Source organism: Dipteris shenzhenensis, chromosome 2 (genome assembly GCF_047967505.1).
Source record: "Dipteris shenzhenensis isolate YYH24624 ecotype China chromosome 2, Dip_SZ_1.0, whole genome shotgun sequence".
Lineage (NCBI taxonomy): Eukaryota > Viridiplantae > Streptophyta > Polypodiopsida > Gleicheniales > Dipteridaceae > Dipteris > Dipteris shenzhenensis.
In genome coordinates this window covers 51426721-51433498 of record NC_141597.1, presented here as the reverse complement: position 1 = coordinate 51433498, position 6778 = coordinate 51426721, and the positions used below count along the sequence as shown (strand labels likewise).

At 46.0% G+C, this 6778-nt stretch overlaps 1 pseudogene across 1 annotated transcript; it reads left to right on the top strand.

The window, feature by feature from the left end:
• Positions 1-1217: 1217 nt before the first annotated feature.
• Positions 1218-2617, top strand: LOC147904949 (amino acid transporter AVT1B pseudogene; annotated as a pseudogene). The gene is made up of 3 exons (XR_015543065.1): positions 1218-1287; positions 1364-1965; positions 2051-2617. The product of XR_015543065.1 is annotated as an amino acid transporter AVT1B pseudogene (transcript).
• The last annotated feature ends 4161 nt before the right edge of the window (positions 2618-6778 follow it).

Here is a 6778-nt window from a genome sequence, read left to right as displayed (position 1 = left end):
CCTCCGGTGGAGATGGAAATTTTTTTCTCCACCGGGGCAATACGAGACTAAGTGCTTTTTTATGCAAATACAAGTAATGTCACACGCTGCTACATCCAACTTTGCCTTTGAATCGTTGACATATCCAACTTTTCTATGAATCGCTCACATGAGGGGGATTTTGGCACCGAGAGGGGACGAATTCTCCTCTAAGGGGCAACATGGTGAGAGGTCGGCATATATGCGAGCCATTTCCGAAGAGGGAACTGGCTCTATAAGCGGGGGTATATTGGCATGTGCATCAATAGGATAACCTTGTGAGCAATTGTAATGATCTGACGGCCAGATCAGCATGTGACTGGTTTGGCCGTGAAGGGTGTGGCTTAGGTATTGTCGGTTGTGCAAGTTGAACCACTAAATATACACAAAAAGGAACGAAAAGCCTGAGTTTGCTCATCAGTCCCAACAAGATTCCAAGCTCCAGCGACTCTCACAGCTACGCGTCTACATTCACTCAGCCATTGCGCCGTCCGACGGTTGCTCGTCGTTTCGTGCAACTTTACCGCAGGAATCCCTTACCTTTGCGTATAAGAAACATAACCATGTCCTTGGTATGCTTTCCCAACCACTGGATCGTCTAGGAGAGACGTCTTTTCAATTTGGCAACGACAACTCCTTCCCTGCGACAACCTTGTGGTAGTGCCTGATTGTTGAGACGTTTGAGTTCTTTCAATTATAGCCGGAATCATTCGACTACCTGTTCTCTACACCATTGCCGACTGGTAATTTCTCTCGCAACGCTATGACTCCACCCGCTTGATATTCTTGGAAGCTCCATTTGGGCCAGTTGTAAATCATGTTCTGGAACGCAATGCTAGTAAGCTAAAATTTGCGAGGCTATTATTCTGTGACTCTGTGAGCTTACTTCCAGTCGCATGGAATCAGAACGGACGCAGCGCTGAGCTGCATTTTGGCGAGATTGCAAGTAGAGTTTGAGCTAGAATTTGAGACGTTGTGAAATGCTTCTGCAGCAATGTAATCATCTGCCGGATCTGTCGGCTGTTCACAACATCATTTTTGGCGATTTTTCCAACACCAGCTCGTCATGCAATCTTCGCTTTTGTTGCGGCACTTCGGCTTTGATTACGGCTTGCTGTAGCAACCCGGATAAGAAAATCGTCGTCGACATGGAAGGCTGTGTGGACTGTCCATTGCTCCAGCATAACCTTCCCACAACAATCAAGGCTGCTTCCACTGGCGATTGCACCGTTCTTCACACAGTCGCAAATTGCGTTGCCTTGCTCATCGGTACCTTTCAGCCACCTTGATTGTGCATTGCTTTTACCAACTACTGCAATCATTTACCCTTTTTGCTCCGTCGCAGGTCTCGGAGTGCTGTCCTCCCCATTTGCCATTGCCACTGGTGGCTGGGCAAGCTTGTTCCTCAATTTCTTCTTCGCCCTCGCCTACTACTACACCACCATCCTGCTCGTTCGCTGTTTGGAAGCTCATCCGGATCTCTCCGACTACCAGGATATCAGCACCAAGGCGTTTGGAAAAAAGGGCCGTCTCATTGTCACTGTTCTCTTCTTAGCTGACCTTCTCAGTGCCCTTGTGGGCTATGGCATCTCTCTCAGCGACAATCTCGTTTCTTTCTTCACAGAAACCCAACTTGGTTTTCTGGGGCTTCATGGACGCGATTTTCTGACCTTTGTGGCCACCCTAGTATTGCTTCCAACAGTGTGGGTGCGAAGCTTTCGATCGCTCGCGTTCCTGTCAGCATCGTCCATCGCCAGCTCTGTCCTGGTCCTAGTTACGCTGTTGTGGATATGTGTTATTGACGAAATCGGAACCACAAAAAATATTCCGCTAGTGCGCTGGAACGGATTGCCGGTGACCTCAGGAATCTACTTGTTCACCTATGGAGGAAACATCATGCTTCCCGGCGTGCGCACCTCCATGATCGATCGAAGTCAGTTTCAGAAGGTAAACTGCTTCAAATAGACTGTGCAGGCCGGGCGAAGCTCGACATAACGCGGTACAAATTCTGATCTTTCGTAGTTCCTCGCAGGTGTTGGCCTGGAGCTTCGGAGTAGCCGCAACGTTCTACGGGGGCATAGGCCTGCTGGGAGCGGCGATGTTCGGAGGAGAAACCGAATCTCAGATCACTCTCAACATGCCCTCGAGCTTCATTGCATCCAAGATAGCTCTCTGGGCCAACATAATCACTCCCATCGTGAAGTTCAGTATTCTGCTGCGTCCAGTAGCGATTGAACTCGAGTCATTGTTGCCCTTCCATCCGAACTCCAAAATTCACCTCCTCCTAGCGCTGACGATGCGTTCGCTGCTGGTCATAGCACTGATTCTTGTGGCTCTAATCTTTCCATTCTTTGGCTACGTCGTCTCACTGGTGGGCTCGTCGATCACAGTGATGATTTGCCTGATTCTACCGTGCTGGTTTTATTGGAAAATCTTTCAGGGTAATCTGAAGAGGAGAGAGATAGCAATCTGCGTGTGCCTGACGGTGGTGGGAATAGGAGCAGGTGCCGTTGGAACAGTGTATTCGATTCTGGGAATAGGTGAGAGCACATCAATCACCATCGTTAAACGTGCCGGTAGTCGTAATATGGAAGCCTGAAGCCGAGAAGAAGGCTGAAAAAACAGCCTTCTAGTCAGCTCAAGCTTAACACTGGAGATTCTTATAATCCTTAAACACGAACAAGAATGCAAGCTTAGATAGATGGAGTGCAATGTGCATGTGTATGTTCTTTCGTGTCTCATCCTCACATCTTTGAGGTCTTGCTTCTTTGTTGTCCATCTGGTCGTTTTTTCGTTTACTTTGTGCCACACCTGTTCATTCCACACATTTAAAGCTTTAGCATTTTGAGATAAGCACAAGCCTTCTATCTATTCTATTAAGGAGGGAGGAAGGAGGGAGGATAGCCACGTGGCAGCGACTTGGGATAGCCACGTGGCGACGAGTTGGGAGTCGAGAGGCGCCACGTGGCGACGAGAGGCGCGGCGAGCTGGGAGGCATCACGCCTTCAATGGAAAGCCGCCTCACGCCTTCAATGGTGCGCCGTCGCCGTTGCTCCATCGCCGCCTCGCCGCCGCCGCTCCATCGTTCCTCAGCTTCGTCTCCTCAGCTTCGTCTCCTGCGGCTCGACCTCCAGCTCCACGTCCTGCGACCTCCAGCTCCACGTCCTGCACCTCCTCCGTCTCCTGCAGCTCCTCCAACCTCCACCATCCTCCATTGCACCGTCTCCTGCGTCTCCTGCGGCTCTTGCGATTGCTTGACGTCCACCTCCAGCTCGAGCGCCACCTCCAGCTCCATCTCCACCTGCGGCTCCTACAACCTCCACCACCAGCTCCATCCAGCGCCCTCCAGCCTCCACCACCAGCTCCATCGCCACCTGCAGCTCCTCCAACCTCCACCACCAACTCCATCCACCTCCAGCTCGCAGCTCCTGTGGCTCCTCCAGCCTCCACCACCCTCCATCGCTCCACCTCATGTGCCACCTCCAGCTCCATCCACCTCCTGCGGTTCGATCGAGCTCCACCTCCTGCGGCTGGCTCCATCTCCTGAGGTTCGATCCAGCCTCGATCCTCCTCCTCCTGTTGTTTCATTGACAAAGCAGGCATTGAGGTATGAGACAAGGTCCACAATAGAAGAGACAAGGAAATCTTTGCAAGACAAGAATTACACGAGAACCATACAGGATTTGTGTGGAAGATTATGCCTCATTTTCTTGCTGTCTGGATTTTGGTAGGAAAGAAATGCAATTACAGAAATGCTAGGAACGAAAAATTCTTATAGATAATGCTTTTCACGGAAAAGAGAAGGTCATTATGAAATTTAAGCATTTAGACGTCCATTGCTTCTTCAAACCCAAGTGCAATTGCCCCCCCCTAGAATCTAAATGGTGAGTGGAGTCCAAATCCTTAGAATTTACCTCACTTTTGTGAAATTTGAATGTCACTAGCTGTTTGAGCAGAATCCAACACCTTGACAAGTGCCCATTGATAGTGATGAGAGCACGAATGCTACTAGGAGTAGTTTCTTTGGTGAGATAAGAGTGAGCTTTACAAAAAATAAATAGATAAAAATAAAAATGTCGGATAGGTCCTTTTTGGCAGGGCTGACCACCCCCCTAAGATAAGAGTAAGTTTTTGAAGATACAAGAAGACTTTACCACGCCCTTCTTTGAAAAGACATTCTTTAAATGAAAAGATTCTAATACAATATTTCAAACATTACAAGATAAAGGCGGAAAACATAAATCTGAATCTCCATTGAAACATTGTAAACAAGGTGGTGCTAAAAGTAATCTTCTTGAGGAAGCCGCGGCAGCCCAGTGGAAGGGCTGCTAGCCTACCTAGGCGATGGCCCTCATTCGAATTCCTAGGGGAGTAGAGGCAGGGCGGCGTCTCCTCAAAAGCCTCAATCGGGTGGGTGAGTTGGGTGGGTGAGTCAGAAAAGAAAGAAAGTAATATTATTATTTCACAAGCTTACTTCTATAAATGGATATTTTAAAGGATGTAAAGGGCATTAAATTAAAAATGTGCCCTTAAATGCTTCAAATTTAATGCATGCACGTTTCCTTTGGGTGAAAGTGGGAGAGATTATATGTGTGTGAGAGAGAGAGATTATAGTGTGTGAGAGAGAGAGAATATATGTGTGTGAGAGAGAGAGAGTGTGTGTTTGTGTGTGTGTGTGTGTGTGTGCTTTTGTGTTTTTGTGAGAGAGGGAGAGAGAGAGAGAGGGGGGGGGGAGGTTTATAGAATTTTTATATGTGGTTTTGAGAGAGAGAGAGAGAAAGAGAGGTGTAGGGGTTGATTGATGCTAGGGGAAGGTGAAAGGGCATGAATATCTAAGGAAAGGAGATGAAAGAAAATAAAGATAATGGAGGAACGAAAGAAGGTAGATTTGAGCAAGCAAGGAGAGATTTTCCTGAAGGAAAAGAGGTAGTGTGCACCCTACTATAGGTCAATCAATTGCCATCATGCAACCTTGCATGTAGACACATATGCTACACCCTCCTTTCTCTTCAAGTAATTAACTGTATCAGTCTACCTTATATCACATATAGTCATACGATTCACTTCCTCTAGCCATTGCTGTATGTTATTGGAGCACCCAACATTAGTCCATTCGTTCTAACTAGACACATTAAGTACATTAAATTATTTCCCGTATTTCCTTGCTGCCAATACCGGCGAATTTCTTGATTAAAAACCATCTTGAGGGATGCACGTTTCCTTTGGGTGAAAGAGGGACAGATTATATGTGTGTGAGAGAGAGAGATTATAGTGTGTGAGAGAGAGAGATTATATGTGTGTGAGAGAGAGAGAGTGTGTGTTTGTGTGTGTGTGTGTGTGTGTGTGTGTGTGTGTGTGTGTGTGTGTGTGTACTTTTGTGTTTTTGTGAGAGAGGGAGAGAGAGAGAGGGGGGGGGAAGGTTTATAGAATTTTTGTATGTGGTTTTGAGAGAGAGAGAGAGAAAGAGAGGTGTAGGGGTTGATTGATGCTAGGGGAAGGTGAAACGGCATGAATATCTAAGGAAAGGAGATGAAAGAAAATAAAAACCATCTTGAGGGATGATCCAATGCAAGAGAAAGATAAGTGGAAGAGGGGGGAGAATTGCACATGCTTAAAAACCATCTTGAGGGATGATCCAATGCAAGAGAAAGATAAGTGGAAGAGGGGGGAGAGAGAGAGAGAGAGAGAGAGAGAGAGAGAGAGAGAGATTATATGTGTGTGTGAGAGAGAGTGTGTGTGTTTGTGTGTGGGGGGGGGGTGTATGTCATTACGTATTTCTATGAGAGAGAGAGAGAGAGATTATATGTGTGTGTGAGAGAGAGTGTGTGTGTTTGTGTGTGTGGGGGGGGGGGTGTATGTCATTACGTATTTCTATGAGAGAGAGAGAGAGAGAGAGAGAGAGAGAGAGAGAGAGAGATGTACAGTTCGCTTAGCTTTACTTTTTTTTTGGGTTGTTTTTCTTGCAGGTGCTTCATTTTATTGTTGGACTAGCACTAGCTTCTCTCCACAACTTTTGTTTATCCAGGTAAGTGATCACTTTTTTCCCAATTGACATTGTGTGTGTGTGTGTGTGTGTTTGCATGTTAAACATTTTCAAAATCATTGAAACCATTCTGATCTGATAATTCATGAATTCTCTGTTACATTCATGAAACCATTCTGATTTGATAATTCATGAATTCTTTGTTACATTCATGAAACCATTCTGATCGTAATTCGTGGACGCTTAGATTCTTGGTAGGGGAAAACTGAAGTAAGAACCATCTTTTTTCAAAAAGATAATGGAGGTGAGAGAGAGAGACAGAGACAGAGAGAGAGATTTAGAAGCTACGACGGTTTCTAGATGATTATATTATTGAGACGGAAGAACTAACAGATAATGGAGGTGAGAGAGAGAGAGAGAGAGAGAGGGAGAGAGAGAGAGAGAGGGAAAATATAATGGTGGACAAAAGTGAATTAAGTTAGTGTATTAGTTAGAGACAAGGCGATGATGGGGTTGGAGCAGTAATCATTAAATGTAATTGTATCTTTCATAGGGGCATCTTGATGACCTGGCAATATGTCTACAGATAAGCTTGCACTGTGTACCCTAAGTGATCTAATCTAACCTTCATTTTGAGAAGCTAGCCTTTCTTTTCAATTGACTTTGCTTTCTATTTGGAATTCTTTGCTTCCTTAGGACACGTTGTGTGTGTGTGTGTGAGTTTGCATCGTTTGAGACAAGCTACATTTTCAAAATCATTGAAACCATTCCGATCTG